The sequence below is a fragment of the Sapajus apella genome, unplaced genomic scaffold (genome assembly GCF_009761245.1).
Source record: "Sapajus apella isolate SASKATOON/1434 unplaced genomic scaffold, GSC_monkey_1.0 scaffold37, whole genome shotgun sequence".
Lineage (NCBI taxonomy): Eukaryota > Metazoa > Chordata > Mammalia > Primates > Cebidae > Sapajus > Sapajus apella.
Window position 1 is genome coordinate 823885 of NW_022436977.1, and position 16623 is coordinate 840507.

Here is a 16623-nt window from a genome sequence, read left to right on the forward strand (position 1 = left end):
CTCAGTCTCCCCTTTGGCTGTCAGCAGTTACTTTTTCTTGTCACCAATATGTTTGCTTCTGCAGTAGTCTTCCCCTTTTCACCAATCTCTCAATTACATCCAACGTCATTCTTCCAATCTACTCTCTAGGAATTCAGGGAGTAAATACTAACGTAGCTCTATCATCCAGTAATTACATGATTCTCTTAAAAGTCTGTTATTTGGAACTCAAAGTCCATGGGGAAAAATTCTATAGCTATAGCCAAAGGAATCAGTCTGACAAACTATTTTTGGTAACTCCCTACGACTACAGTTTGTCAGCAAGATTTGAATGCTCTCTGTGTGTGTGTGTGGTAAATGTCCAATAAACAACTTTTAAAAAATTAAAAACATGTTTTATTCCTCTTTTGAACATGTTATTTCCTTTTTTTTTTTTTTTTTTGGAGACTGAGTTTCGCTCTTGTTACCCAGGCTGGAGTGCAATGGCGCGATCTCGGCTCACCGCAACCTCCGCCTCCAGGGTTCAGGCAATTCTCCTGCCTCAGCCTCCTGAGTAGCTGGGATTACAGGCACGCACCACCATGCCCAGCTAATGTTTTGTATTTTTAGTAGAGATGGGGTTTCACCATGTTGACCAGGATGGTCTCGATCTCTTGACCTTGTGATCCACCCGCCTTGGCCTCCCAAAGTGCTGGGATTACAGGCTTGAGCCACCGCGCCCGGCCAAAATTGTTTTCATAATACTAAGACAATCTGTCTTTTCACTCTCATTTTCTCATGAGCGTAAGTAAGAGTTTTCCAAAGGCTATGTGACATGTGATTTTTTTTTTTTTTTTTTTTGAGACAGAATCTTGTGCTGTCATCCAGGCTGGAGTGCAGAGTGGCACAATCTTGGCTCACTGCAACATCTGCCTCCTGGGTTCAAGTGACTCTCCTGCTTCGGCCTTCTGAGTAGCTGGGATTACAGGCATGTGCACCATGCCCAGCTAATTTTTTTATTTTTATTTCATTTTAGGAGACATAGTCTCCTAAATAAAATTGCTCTGTTGCCCAGGCTGGAAAGCAGTGGCATAATCTCAGTTCACTGCAGGCTTTGCCTTCCAGGTTCAAGCAATTCTCATGCCTCAGTCTCCCAAGTAGCTGGAGTTACAGGCATGTACCACCACACCCAGCTAATTTTTGTAGAGACAGGGTTTCACCATGCTGCCTGGTTGGTCTCAAACTCCTGATTTCAAGTGATCCACATACCTTGGCCTCCCAAAATTCTGCGTTACAGACTAATTTTTGTTGTTGTTGTTTTTTGAGATGAAGTTTTCGCTCTTATGGCCCAGGATGGAGTGCAATGGCACAATCTCGGCTCACTGCAACTTCTACCTCCCAGTTTCAAGTGATTCTCCTACCTCAACCTCCCAAGTAGCTGGGATAACACGTGTACACCACCACACCTGGCTAATTTTTTACATTTAGAGATGGGGCTTCACCATGTTGGGGGGCTGATCTTGAACTCCTGACCTCAGGTGATCCACCTGCCTTGGCCTCCCAAAGTGCTGGGATTATAGGCGTGAGCCATCATGCCCAGCCATTTCAGTATTTTTAGTAGAGAAGGTGTTTTACCATGTGGCCAGGCTGGTCTTGAACTCCTGGCCTCATGTTGATATGGGAGGGGGGCAAGAGCGTGTTGTATAGAAAAGATGGGGTCCCTGGTAAGGGCTCCACCCTTGGGCCTGTGCCCGAAGACCTGAATGAGAACAGGCACTCCTGTTTTTTTTTTTTTGGTTTTGGTTTTTTTTTTTTTTCTTCTCCTTTTCTGGCTGAAGCATAAAACCTCAACTCTTGTTTTCATGCCTGAATGTTGCATTTTTCAAGATCACTCTGGCCTGCCACACCCTCCATCCTGTGCCCATGTAAACCTGATGTGGGGACACATACAAGCGGCTGAACGTTGAGACCAGCAGACAAGCAGACTAGTGACAGCAGAATGACATGGCAGAGAAAGAGAAAAGAAGCGAGACATCTGGACACCAAGGGGAATTTGGCCGGGGTGGCCAGAGAAGAGTCTGGCTGCTGGGCAACCTGACTCCAGAAGATGACCACCTTCCCACTCCAACCCCACTTCTGGCTCCCCGTCCATCTCACTGACAGCCACCTCCACCACCTCAATAAAACCTTGCACTCATCCTTTGAGCCTCTGTGTGATCCAATTCTTTTGGGACACTGAGCAAGACCTAGGGATACAGAAGGCTGTTATACTGGCCCTCTGTCCTTGCGATAAGGCAGAGTCCATTGAGCTGATTAACACACAAGCCATCTGCAAATGGCAAATCTGAAAGAGCCTTGTAACACATGCCCACTTGGGCTTTGGGAATGGCAGACACCCACCCCTAGACACTGCCATGGGGCCAGAGCCCCAAAAAGCTTGCCATGTCCTCTGCACCTGCCAATCTGAATGCTCCCCCTAGGGGTTTGAGTTTCAGGGCACCCAAGTAAGTGAGTCACACCCCTGCCACATGTCCTGCAAAGGGAATCAGGGAACTTTCTTGTTCCAATGTGATCTGCTGGCCTCAGCCTTCCAAAGTGTTAGGTTTACAGGTGAGAACCACTGTGGCCAGCAGACACGTGGTATTTCAAAAAATTAACGTGAAAGTGTAAATGAGAAACCAGCTTGGCATCTATTAAGTCAGACATTAAACAGATTCGTAAAAATGTAAAACATGACAGGTGCAGTGGCTCAAGCCTGTAATCCCAGTACTTTGGGAGGCTGAGGTGGGTAGATCACTTGAGATTGGGAGTTTGAGGCCAACCTGGCCAATAGGGTGATACCTTGTATCTACTAAAAATACAAAAATTAGCCAGGTGTGGTGGTGTGTACCTGTAATCCCAGCTGCTACAGTGGCTAAGGCAGAAGAATCACTTTAACCCGGGAAGTGGAGGTTGCAGTAAGCTGAGATCATTCCACTGCACTCCAGCCTGGGTGACAGAGCAAGACTCTGTCTCAAAAAAAAAAAAAAAAAGATTACAGATACAAAACACCACTTTTCTCATTAAGTATTTTTTTGTTTTTGTTTTATAAAATAGCTATTTTCCTGGCTGGGTGCAGTGGTTCATATCTGTTATCCCAGCACTTTGGGAGACTGAGGTGGGCAGATCACTTGAGGCCAGTTGGACATCAGCCTGGCCAACATGATGAAACCCTGTCTCTACTAAAAATATGAATAGTTATTTTCCATTAAAAATACTATTTATATTAACAGGTAATAGGTTTATTATTATGAATATACATTTTAAATTTCTAAATTTTATTCCTAAATGGTAATTATCAATAGATATAATCTATAAAAACAAAAGCTCTTTAAGGTTCTCAATACCTTTTTTTTGAAACAGGGTCTCTGTCATTCAGGCTGGAGTGTAGTGGTATGGTCATGGCTCACTGAAATCTCAACCTCCAAAGCTCAAGTGATCCTCCTCTCTCAGCTTTCTAAGTAGCTAGGACCACAGGCATGCGCCATCACACCCAACATACACTCACACACACACAATATGGAGGAAAAAAAAACACAACTATATATATCTTCCAAAATGCTAGGATTATAGGTGTGATCTATGGTAACTGGCCCCTCAATAATTTTTAAGGTAAATGAAAAGGAGTCCTGAGACCGAAACGTATAAGAACTGCTATACTTAAGGCATAAAAGCCAAATATTGGCTGGGCAGGGGGCTCACGCCTGTAATCCAGCACTTTGGGAGGCCAAGGTGGGTGGCGAGGTCAGGGGTTCAGGATCAGCCTGGCCAAGATGGCAAAACCTCATCTCTACACAAAATACAAAAACTAGCTGGGCATGGTGGTACCCAGGGACCCTGCCAGTTCTATCAGTGCTGTCAGTTTAGCCTTTCAGGGATTTGCTTTTCCAGTTAGAATTCTTGAAAGTTGTGAGAATTTTGGATCCCGAGGAGAAGCAACTGATGATCTGTAAAGGAAGCAGGAAATATTGGGCATAACCAGGAGGGATCATGGGCTAAAAACAGAAAGAAACAGAGTTGACTTTCTGGCATTTGGACAAGCGCAAGCCACCATGGCCTGCCCCTTCTGCCTTTGAAATCTCTCTGAATAATGCCTTCCTCTCCTCATCCCACAACCACAAGAGTCTAAGTCCTCATTATTATTTTTTATAATGTTTTATTTCTCTCTCTCAGTTTTTTTTTTTTTTTTTTTTTTAAGACAGAGTCTTGCTCTGTCACCCAGGCTGGAGTGCAGTGGTATGATCTTGGCTCACTGCAACCTCTGCCTCCTGGGTTCAAGCAATTCTCCAGTCTGGCCAACATGGCTAAACCCCATCTCCACTAAAAATATAAAAATTAGCCGGGCATGGTGGTGCATACCTGTATCCCAAATACTCAGAAGGTTAAGGCAGGAGCATGGCTTGACCCCAGGAGGCAGAGGTTGCAGTGAGCCTAGATTGCACCACTACACTCAAGCCGGGGCAACAGAGCGAGACTCCATCTCAAAATAAATAAATAAATGAACTGATATAGTGAAGATGTAAAATAGCATTTTATTTTTAAATTTTATTTATTTATTTCTGAGATGGAGTTTTGCCCTTGTTGCCCAGGCTGAGGTGCAGTGGCGGGATCTCGGCTTACTGCAAACTCCACCTCCTGGGTTTTAAGTGATTCTCCTGCCTCAGCCTCCCAGTAGCTGGGATTACAGGAATGCACCACTACCCTTGCTAATTGGTCAGGCTGGTCTTGAACTCCTGACCTCAGGTAATCCGCCGACTCAGCCTCCCAAAGTGCTGGGATTACAGGTGTGAGCCCTGTGCCTGGCTGTAAAATAGCATTTTAAATATTTCTAGACTTTCCTCTAGATGGTGCTGGAGTAACCAAATTGTCTTTTATAACTCAAGTTTCCTTCAACCTTTAAGAGTAAAGGGTAATTTATGACTCTCAGCAACTTGAAGCCTCTGCCACCAATTTTTTATAGCTCTTTGGCTCCCAGTCTAGGAGAGTGTGATGTCTTGAATATTGCTAAGAAATTAAAATCACAGATAATGTAAACTCTAGTAGTTTCTCATTCAATCTGCAAAGAGCTACTATTCAAAGCTATATTCTATTTGTCTGTTTGTTTAGGGGTTGGGGGAGTGGGGTTGAATAAACGTGTCTTTGCTTCCAAGAAGTTTATAACCTAGAACAAACGGCACAAAACTCTAATGTAAAACAGAAGACATTATCACCAGCAAGGCTCACCTCTACCAATCCAAAAGATCACAAAGATGCATAGGGTAATGAATATCCTAATCTGCCTAAGAAAATAAGGGGTTATTTAAAGACTAGTAATAAGTCTCTAGCGATGGTTTTAAAATAAAATTACTGTTGAACATATTTTATAGTAATTATCTTCAGCTGTATCCTATCAGGCATCTGGAGCCAGGTGGAAGGCCTGCTTTCCAAATAGGACACAGAGCTGGATGCCCTGTCTAGGAAGAGCCACAGTGCACATTCTGTACAGACTTGCAGTATCTTTTTATTTATTTTTTAAGGTTATTCAAGTGAAGCAATGGGATTAGAGAAGGAACAAAGAAATCTGTAACTGGTGATCAATTAGTTGTAAACATCACTGCGCTCAGAGCAGCCGAGACTTGTAGTATCTTAAGTACTGTGTCATAATGAAAGAAAAATGTAAATTGAACTAAGTGTGGTAGCTCCCACTTGTAGTCCCAACTACTTAGGGAGGCTGAAGCAGGAGCGCTGCTTGAGTTCAGGAGATGAAGTTGAAGACCAGCCTAGGAAATGCAATGAGACTCCATCTCTACAATGTTTTAAAAATTAGTCAGGTGTTGGCCAGGCACAGCGTAGTCCCAGCACTTTCAGAGGCTGAGGTGGAAGGACTGCTTGAGCCCAAGAGTTTGAGACCAGCCTGGGCAACATGGCAAAACACCTGTATCTATGAAAAAAAAAAAAAAAAAGCCAGGTGTGGTGGTGCACGCCTGTAGTCCCAGCTGCTTGGGAGGCTGAGGCAGGGAGAATGGCTGAGCCTGGTAGTCGAGGCTGCAGTGAGCTGTGATTGAACCACTGCACTCTAGCCCAGAGTGAGACCATGTCTTAAAAAAAAAAAAAAAAAAAAAAAAAATTAGCCAGGCATGGTGGTGTGTGCTTGTAGTTCCTGCTAAAAAAAATTACATAAAATAAAAATAAGGCTGGACATGGTGGCTTATGCCTGCAATCTGAGCACTTTGGGAGGCTGAGGTGGGCAGATCACTTGAAGCCAGGAGTTGGAGACCAGCCTGGGCAAACCTCATCTCCACCAAAATTACAAAAATTAGTCAGATGTGTTGGCTAGCTGATAATCCCAGCTACTGGGAAGGCTGAGGCATGAGAATCCTTTTAACCTGGGAGGCAGAGGTTGCAGTGAGCAGAGATCTTGTGCCACTGCACTTTGGCCTGGGTGACAGAGTGAGACTTGCTCTCTAAGTAAATAAATAAATAAAAAGAAAAAAAGAAAAATGTAAACTGAGTTCTACGATTTCATGTTTTAAGGTTTTTTTTTTTTTTTTTGAAATTTCTGAACCACAACTTTTAGAATATAGCTTTGGGATGGTGGTAACAACACTGGTTAATGAGATAGAGAGATAGTCATTCTGAACCACAACTTTTAGTATATAGCTTTGGGGGTGGTGGTAACAACACTGGTTAATGAGAGAGAGATAATCATAACACATGAATAGAAACAAAACAGCTCCACTTCCTCCCCCAGAGGAGATCAATCTGCATAAAACTACAGTGTTCGGATCTGGAGAACACCTGTGAGAAATCTCTAACCAGGTCTGCTCGCTCAGCTGTAGCTGCCAGAGTGGCTTACAAAGCTCTAGGTCACCTCATGTCTTTGTTGTATCAAGAATGCTTTCTCTTTGTATAGTTCTCCTGGCAGCTCCTGTCACAGTGTTTGCCCTCTGATATCCATGATGAACTGGCTGGGGAACCCCCACGCTGAACACTAGCTAAGCAATGGCTCACTGCTCCTATCTAATCCCTCATAATAGCAGGCATCTACTGCAGTTTCCTGGTTTCCTAGTTAAAAATAACCAGGCTGAACAAGAGCTGCTGTGGTTTGCTCAGCTGCCTTTTACCTAGAGTCACCTTTTCAGGAAAAACTGAAAATGAACTAAGCTCTTTTTTTTTTTTTTTTTTTAAGAGACTGGGTTTCACTATGTTGACCAGGATGGTCTTGATCTCTTGACCTCATGATTCACCCACCTCAGCCTCCCAAAGTGCTGGGATTACAGGCGTGAGCTACCACGCCTGGCTAACTAAACTCTTTAATTTAGCCAAAAGTGGTCTCTTTCAGTTCACAATTGTATGGCATCTGCTGACTGTATCATTAGTAGGGGGTCTTAACACATGCTGTTTTGTGGTATTATTTGCATATATTTATTTGAAGATATTTCCGCTAAAACTTCCTAAAAATGAGCTTCTATATACAAGCAAGTATGAAAAAATCACCTCACAAATCTTAGGAAGTAAAGCTGCCTGCTTGGGACTACATGACAAAAATGCAACAAGGTGTAACTTCTTTTTTTTTTTTTTTTTTTTTTTTTTTGAGACGGAGTTTCGCTCTTGTTACCCAGGCTGGAGTGCAATGGCGCGATCTCGGCTCACCGCAACCTCCGCCTCCTGGGTTCAAGCAATTCTCCTGCCTCAGCCTCCTGAGTAGCTGGGATTACAGGCACGCACCACCATGCCCAGCTAATGTTTTTTGTAGTTTTAGTAGAGACGGGGTTTCACCATGTTGACCAGGATGGTCTCGATCTCTTGACCTCGTGATCCACCCGCCTCGGCCTCCCAAAGTGCTGGGATTACAGGCTTGAGCCACCGCGCCCGGCCGGTGGTATAACTTCTTTTAATCCCAGCCCATTTGAAAGCAAATAGGCTTAAGATGTTCTTTGACTTGGTAAATGGTTGTATTTCTAAAATAACCAAATCCATCAATTTTTTTCTTTGTAGTTTCTTCAATTACTTTTATGCTTAAATAGCTTTTTCTCATCTAGAAATTACGATATTCATTTAGATATTATTTTAACTGGCTTTTAAAAAACTATATACATGTATGTACATATACACACATGAATCTAAGATTTATTAAAGAGGTACGTGTTTGGTTTTTGAAAGCCATTCAACAAACATGTACCTCTTTAATAAATCTTAGATTCATGTGTATATATGTATATACATGTTTGTAGAAAGTTTGAGATGGGTCTCTAAATCAACTTATTCCCTCCTCACACAGAGTTACCTCAAAACTGTTACTAAAAAAATCCTTCCCATTTCCATTGGTTTGCTTATAAATCCAGACTTGTTTCTAGACTGCCAAATTTGTTCTACTGGGCCAGTACTAAACAGTATTTTTGTAATTTTATATTACGTTTAAATAAATTACAAAGGATCCCTCCACCCATCAAGCCAAATTTCATACACTAAATAAATATTCCATTTCCCAATCACATTAGCTATTCTAGTCTTAGGTGACGATGTACACTCTGCAAGGTTCTTCTCAAAGTTCTACAGACTCCTTTTCCATATTCTGTGTGAAGGGATGGTCTGGTCTCTCCCTCTGCCTACCCTCAACTCCCAGCTTCCTACTTTCAGAAGGTTGAGATGCCATAGACAGTTATTGGATCTAAGTAGAGGACCTCTTTCCCTTTAACATATTTGTGATTCATTGGCTGCCCTGCTACAGTATAGGTACTGTTTGCCTACAGATTTTCCATACCTTCTTTTAATTTTAATCTAACTTTTATCATCTCTTAAGCCTCTAGACTTCCAGATACAAATTTTATGTTGTCTGTCATGACAGAATTTATTTGATTTAGAAACTAATGATTTACTTTACCTAATTTCTTTCTTTTTTTTTTTTTGTTTCTTTTCAGACGGAGTTTCGCTCTTGTTACCCAGGCTGGAGTGCAATGGCAGGATCTCGGCTCACCGCAACCTCCGCCTCCTGGGTTTGGGCAATTTTCCTGCCTCAGCCTCCTGAGTAGCTGGGATTACAGGCACACGCCACCATGCCCAGCTAATTTTTTGTATTTTTAGTAGAGACGGGGTTTCACCATGTTGACCAGGATGGTCTCGATCTCTTGACCTTGTGATCCACCCGCCTCGGCCTCCCAAAGTGCTGGGATTACAGGTGTGAGCCATCGCCCCTGACCTTTTTTTTTTTTTTTTAGATGGAGTTTCACTCTTGTTCCCCAGGCTGGAGTACAATGGCAAGATCTCGGCTCACTGCAACCTCCACCTCCCAGGTTCAAGTGACTCCCCTGTCTCAGCCTCCTGAATAGCTGGAATTACAGATGCCCGGCACCATACCCAGCTAATTTTTGTATTTTTAGTAGAGATGGGGTTTTCCCATGCTGGCCAGGTTGATCTTGAACTCCTGACCTCAGGCGATCCACCCGCCTTGGCCTCCCAAAGTGCTTGGATTACAGGCATGAGCCACCACGCCCGGCCCCTTACTTTCTTTTTCTTATACTTTTTTTTTTGGAGACAGAATCTTGTTCTGTCTCCCAGACTAGAGTACAGTGGCACGATCTTGGCTCACTGCAACCTACGCCTCCTGGGTTCAAGCAATTCTCCTGTCTCAGCCTCTTGAGTAGCTGGAACTACATGCTGACAAGCCCAGCTAATTTTTTTTTTCTTTTATATTTTAGTAGAGACCGGGTTTCACTGTGTTGCCCAGGCTGGTCTCAAACTTCTGAACTCAGGCAATCTGCCTGCCTTGGCCTCCCAAAGTGCTAGTATTACAGGTGTGAGCCACCACGCCCAGCCTACACTTTTTTTTTTTTTTTTTTTTGAGATGGGTTCTCACCATGTTGCCTAGGCTGGACTTGAACTTTTGGACTCAAGTGATCCTCCTGCCTCAGCTTCCTAAGTAGTTGGGGCTTATTGGCACATGTCACTATATACCTGGCTCTTTACCTAATTTCTTATGTAATGTGTCAAAATGTGTCCCTATGCCTGCTATATTATTCTATTCCTAGATAAATGTTATGAATTTTAAAATAAAAGACTTTTTTTTTTTTTCTCCAAAATTCATTTAGGGGATAACAGTCACTACAAATACCAAACTCACTATAGATATTTGAGTTCACTGGGCTTACATTTAAGAGTAATTGTCAGAATTTGCCCAACCAAAGCTACAGTCATTTCAGATTCTTTCTCTTATTTATGTCTTGCTGCCAGACAAAATTTGCTGTATACTTTGCAAAGTATCCATCTTCCTCCTCCACCCATGAAATGAACAATTAAAAGCATCCTAATAACAGTTAAGAATATTATTACACACTGAATCTGGCCACTGAAGTAAGATTCAGACTCCAATATAATCCCACTAAAATTATGGAAGAGATTTCCCAAGTCCTAATGATACAAAAAAGATGCTAAGTCCCAGATACAGTGGGCTAGATATTTTGTTGCTTTCCCTAATTTTTTTTTGGTATGTGGTGGTGGTGAAACAGTACTTCTGATAATGCATACAACTTACTGTGCTTAAGCATCTTCTATATATTATCTCACACTTAATTATCTCAGCAACCTCCAAAGTATTATCCTTCCCATTTTACAGACGAGGAAATGGAAACTCAGAGCAATTCATTCTAATGTTATATAACTAAACAAGTTGCAAAAGCTAGGATCTAAATCCCAATCAACATGACTCTAAACTAAAGCCTATATGGTTTGTTTTGTTTGAGGTAAGTCTCACTTTTTGCCCAGGCTGGAGTGTGGTGGCATGATCATAGCTCACTGCAACCTCAAACTTCTGGCCTCAAGCAGTCCTCCTACCTCAGCCTCCCAAGTAGCTGGGACTACAGGTGTATACCATAATGCCTGGGTAATTTTTATTTTTAAATTTTCAATAGAGACAAGGTTTTGCTATGTTGCCCAGCCTGGTCTCAAACTTCTGGGCTCAAGCAATCCTTCTGCCTGGCCTCCCAAAGTGTTGAGGTTACAGGCATAAGCCACACTGCATGGCCTTGAACATATTTTTAACTATGCTGCTTCATAAGATAAGATTATGCTTTCTTGGTTCTCAAGAGCCCATATTTTCAGTGTAAAACACTAAATGGTATATGTACTGCACTTCAGAATAAAACTGTAGACTAAGGCAAAAGACATCAACACCTGTAGGTTTATTTTGGGCTGAGAAGCAGGTTATTTACTTGATGTTTGACCTGTCTCTACCAGAAAAGAAACAGATGCAGCAATAAAGCTACATATTTGTGGCAAAGTGAAAGACACATAGAGCAGAGGGGGAAGAAGCAAAAAGAAAATGTCCAAGTAAGCAAAATGCAGCAAGAGGATAAAAAGAGAAAAGGGAGGTGGGGACAGAAACTGAAAAGTCCAAAGCTGCCAAGTTATTATTATGAAACATATAATGTGTCTCCTTTGTATGTAAGGTACTTTATTGATGATGTGAAAAATGAAGCTCAGCTCTTAAAGAGCTGGAAAATTTAAGAAGTATCATTTTTTAAACCATAAAAAAGAGGTAATGACTAAATCCATTATGATACATCCTTAGCATGGAATATTATGTATATTTAAAAACTTATAGGAGGCCATTTAATGTTATGGGAATATGTTACAGGAATATATTTCTCTAAACAAAGAAGATTACAAAATATACAGAGAAGGGTCTCAATTTGTTAGAAACATCAAAATACAAAATATAAGAAGCAACAAAAATATACATATAATAAAAAAATTTGAACAGTGGTTATCTCTGGGTGATTTATTCTATTCTTCTTTGTGAATTATGACTTTATTTTGTCTCCTAAAGTTTCAATAATAAAAATTGTTACTATTTTCTTTTGAACCATCACCACACTTTCTAAAACTTTTTTTATCATCTGAAATAGAAACTTTTTAGCCATTAAGCAATAGTTCTCCATTCCCTATGCTCCCCACAGCCCTTAATATTCTTTCTGTCAATATAAATTTATCTATTCTAGATAACTTATATAAGTGGAATAATACAATATTTGTCCTTTTCTGACTGGCTTATTTCATTTAACATGTATTTTCAAGGTTCATCCTCGTTGTAGCATGTATCAGAACTTCATTCTTTTTTTTTTTTTTTTAAGAGACAGGGTCTCACTCTGTCACCCAGGCTGGAGTGCAGCCATGTGATCATAGCTCAAGCAATTCACCTGCTTCAGCCTCCTGAGTAGCTGGGAGTATTGAGTAAGCCTAACTGACAACATTCTATACAGTGATAATGAGTTTATCGCTGCACATGCCACCATACCTGGTTGATATTTGTATTTTTTTTATTTATCTGTTTGTTTGAGACAGAGTCTCCCTTTGTCACCCAGCCTGGAGTGTAATGGCACTATCTTGGCTCACAGCAACCTCTGCTTCCTGGGTTTAAGCGATTCTCCTGTCTTAGCCTCCTGAGTAACTGGGACTACAGGCATGCGCCACCATGCCTGGCTATTTTTGTGTTTTTAGTAGAGACGTGGTTTCACCGTGTTGGCCAGGCTGGTTTTGAACTCCTGACTTCAAGTGATCCACCGTTCCAACCAAAGTGCATGAGTCACCACACCTGGCCTACTTTGTCACCTTATAAAGGGCTCCCTTGAAAGTTTTATTTCCTTAGCTTGGTCAGAAAAATAATAAGTGCTAAGCCTAATGTCCAGTACTAGTGGGAAGAGCTAACAATAAATATTAATAATTGTTGCTGACACACTTTACACTGGTGCCAAATTGTTGTTCAATTTAGTCCTATCCTCTAGAAGTTGAATATACCTTCAGTTATAGTCTTCTCTTTGCTTTCCTAGTAAATTCCTCTTTACTCTCTCTAGACCTCTTATGATGGCCAGAGGTCCTTTTTTTTTTTTTTTTTTTTTTTTCCCCACAGTTTTCATAAAGGTCTATTTCATTATTGGTGAGTAGCACATTTAACAGTTAAATACATTTAAATAATGTAAAGGTGACTGCAGGACTGCAGCATTGGTAACTAGACACCAATTCAACTAGAAACCAGCTAACAAAGAACTGTCTAAATATTTGAAATACAGCTCTTGTTGAGATCATCATTTGTTTTGATCATCATCTTGGGGGAAAAAAGCCTGCTGCTGGTCACAATGGAAATATATTAAGGCCAAATCTTCTCATATTCATTTCCAAAGGTTTCTTTCAGCTGGATTAAGCCTCCAACTCCAGGGCAAGCCCAAGCTTGTGGCCTCCAGCATTAATGCCCTTCCCATCTACCAAAGCAGACAGTGTAAGCTTCACACCAGGCCTCAGCGTCTGACTGTAGCCTACTCCAATTAAGCTAGAGTTGTTGACTTTTGCAGAAATGGAAGCAGTAGGATCCAACTGATATTTAGCTGCAATGCCAAAACCAGTGCAGTTGGTACCTGATGTCCAAGCAAGGATTACTGAAGTCAAGATCTTCACATACTTTCTGATAAATTGATCCTCCAAATTCTGTCCCATCATTGACATTAGTGTGTAGCTGGAAGTCCCCAGTTCTGTAGCCCACTGCAAAGTTATTCCTTGTCAGCTTTGATTTGGTACTGTCAAAGGTCATGTGGAATCCAGCAAGTCAGACTTCATAACCAAAGACAGCTGAACCATGGATTGCAGGTCCAGCAAAATCAAAGTCAACATCACAACCAAGGTTTATACACTCCCTCTTGTAAGACAACTTGATTTTACCACTTTTCTTTCCTGCATTTGGTGAGAAGGTAGTATCAAATGTCAGTTTCAAACCTTGACAAATCTGGTCTTCAACTGCAATTTCTGTTCCCAGAATGTTATCAGTGTTCCATTTTTCTGTGAAAGTCAGACCATACTCACACCACTTACATTTGTTCTCCAAGGTCCCAGTAACTTTACCAGTGTCTCTATTAAATGAGCCAGACGTTGAGAATTCCACGCCACTGCAAGACTTTGTTTCACATCCAGTTTCACCAACCCAAAACCAAATCCTTTGTTGAAAATATCTCTGGCAGCTTTGCCAAGGTCAGCATATGATGGAGGAATACACAAAGGCCGCGCACAAGTCTGTACGTGGGTAGCCATGGCGAGGCCTCGGGAAGAGGGGATCTGGTGTTCTCCTGAGGGGGGCCACCACCACTGCTCCACTAGCTGCTGAAGCCACTCGGCACGCTCACGGTGGAGCTGCGGCTGCAGCAGCTGGAGGGCGAAGTCGGCCAGAGGTCCTTTTAATCACCACTAAATGATTAAAACTCTGTTAATGGTGTTTATGTAGTTCCTATTTTTATTTCTTTTTTTTTTTTTTTTGATATGGAGTTTTGCTCTTGTTGCCCAAGCTGGAGTGCAATGGTTCACTGCAACCTCTGTCTCCTCGATTCAAACGATTCTCCTGCCTCAGCCTCCTGAGTAGCTGGGATTACCAGGCATGCGCCACCATGTCTAGCTAATTTTTTGTATTTTTAGTAAAAGCAGGGTTTCACCATGTTAGCCAGACTAGTCTTGAACTCCTGACCTCAGGTGTTCCGCCTGCCTTGGCCTCTGAAAGTGCTGGAATTATAGGCATGAGCCTCTGCGTCCGGCCCCTATTTATATTTCTAAAGGAGAATGACAGACGTATTTGTGTTTTGATGTTTGGAGTAAGGGCAAGGAGGAGGACGTAGCTGCAACAAATACCTCAACTCTCAGTCAATATTAGTAGTTTTCTAAATTTTTCCCACTCCAGTTTTTCTAGTTCTCTTTAGAGGTTGAGGTGGAGAAACAGATCACATCAAAGTAAATAAATTATACTTTCTGGAAACCCATAAGCATAGCTGCATCTTGCCTGCAGCAAGGAATGTTGCAGGAAATTGGTAGGACTGAGAGCAGAGGGAGAGTTGCAAGAGGTTGCCTGTGAGGAAGGCTGGTTTGGAACTCTACATGCTACTACCTCTGCAGAAGCCTCAGCTGGAAGAATGTAGAAACTGTTTACTTCCCACAGCTGATCTCTGGTATGTTACTGTCTAATAATTAACTTTGACATGTGATTAGAGATTATGAGCATTTCTGAGCACTATTTCCTCCAGGACGAACCAGAGATGTAGGGAAAGGGTAAATATATTCAGAAACTTGCAAGAGTAAGCTGCTTTCAGAAATGAAGAAACTAGAAGAAATTAGAACCATCTGTGTGTGGTTCATGTACTAGCTAAGATTTTCTTCTTAAATTGGTACACAGTTGCTACCTGAAAATCATTTTAAAAAATTTTAGATTTACAGAAGATGAAAACCATTATAATTATTTTTTGAGACAGAGTCTTGCTCTGTCACCCAGGCTAGAGTGCAGTGGTGCAATCATAGCTCACTGCAGACTTGACCTCCTGGACTCTAGAGATCCTCCTGCTCCCGCCTCTTAAGTAGCTGAGACTACGGGAGTGTGCCACCTGCCCAGCTAATTTTTTTTATTTTTGGTAGAGACAAAGTGTCATAGTGTTGCCCAGGCTGGCCTCCAACTCCTGGGTTCAAATAATCCTCCCACCTTGGCCTCCCAAAGTGCTGGGATAATAGATGTGAGTCCGTGTGCGTGGCCAAACTGTTTTCTTTTCTTTTTTTTTAATGGAGTAATATTGGGAACTTAGGTAAAAACCGCCATACTGGCTGGGCATGGTGGCTCATGCCTATAATCTCAGCAGTTTGGGAGGCCAAGGCAGGAGGATTACTTGAGGCCAGGAGCTCAAAACCAGTCTGGTCAACATAGTGAGACCTGGTCTTTACAAAAGAAAAGTTGGCCAGACAAGGTGGTGCACGCCTGTGATTCCAGCTACTTGAGAAGCTGAGGTGGGAGGGTTGCTTGAGCCGAGGAGTTGGAGGCTGCAGTGAGCTGAGGCTGCAGTGAGCCATGACTGCACTCCAACCTGGGTGACAGAGCAAGACTCTGTTTCAAAAAGATAAATAAAAACAAACCAAAAACCTGTCAAAGTTTAGGGAAAACTTTAGCTCCAAATTCGTTGCTATAATGCAAATTATTAGAGAGAATGTTTTTGCCATGCTATAAATGCTTATGCCCCATCAAATCTCATGTAGGTATAATAACCTCAAATGAGATTAACAGCAACATCTCCAGGTTTTTATCTTACTTATCCTGGCAAACCATTCATCCTCAATTCATGGATCTGACTGTAAGGAAGGGTCAAATTATGTACGAGTCTTCCAAAACCAGAAACCTAAAGGCAGAAATGTAGTTATTGTTCCTTTAGAGAGTATACTTCCAAAGAGAATCTATATACTATCCAGGAGTTCTTTATTAATATTCTAAGTATAAATCTCTCAGGTGATCCAATAAGTAATTTGATACTCTGTAAAAATGTTCAAAGCCTCGGCCGGGCACGGTGGCTCAAGCCTGTAATCCCAGCACTGTGGGAGGCCGAGGCGGGTGGATCACAAGGTCAAGAGATCGAGACCATCCTGGTCAACATGGTGAAACCCCGTCTCTACTAAAAATACAAAAAATTAGCTGGGCATGGTGGCACGTGCCTGTAATCCCAGCGACTCAGAAGGCTGAGGCAGGAGAATTGCCTGAACCCAGGAGGCGGAGGTTGCGGTGAGCCAAGATCGCGCCATTGCACTCCAGCCTGGGTAACAAGAGCGAAACTCCGTCTCAAAAAAAAAAAAAAAAAAAAAAAAAAA

General features: G+C 42.0%; 1 protein-coding gene and 1 pseudogene across 7 annotated transcripts in view; both read right to left on the bottom strand.

Annotated features, from left to right (window-relative positions):
• The window catches only part of ZNF609 (zinc finger protein 609), a 242444-nt gene that overhangs the window by 35396 nt on the left and 190425 nt on the right, over positions 1-16623 (bottom strand). The window lies entirely within an intron of this gene.
• On the bottom strand, positions 12876-14172 carry LOC116564241 (annotated as a pseudogene). Its single transcript, XR_004274810.1, has one exon. The product of XR_004274810.1 is annotated as a voltage-dependent anion-selective channel protein 2 pseudogene (transcript).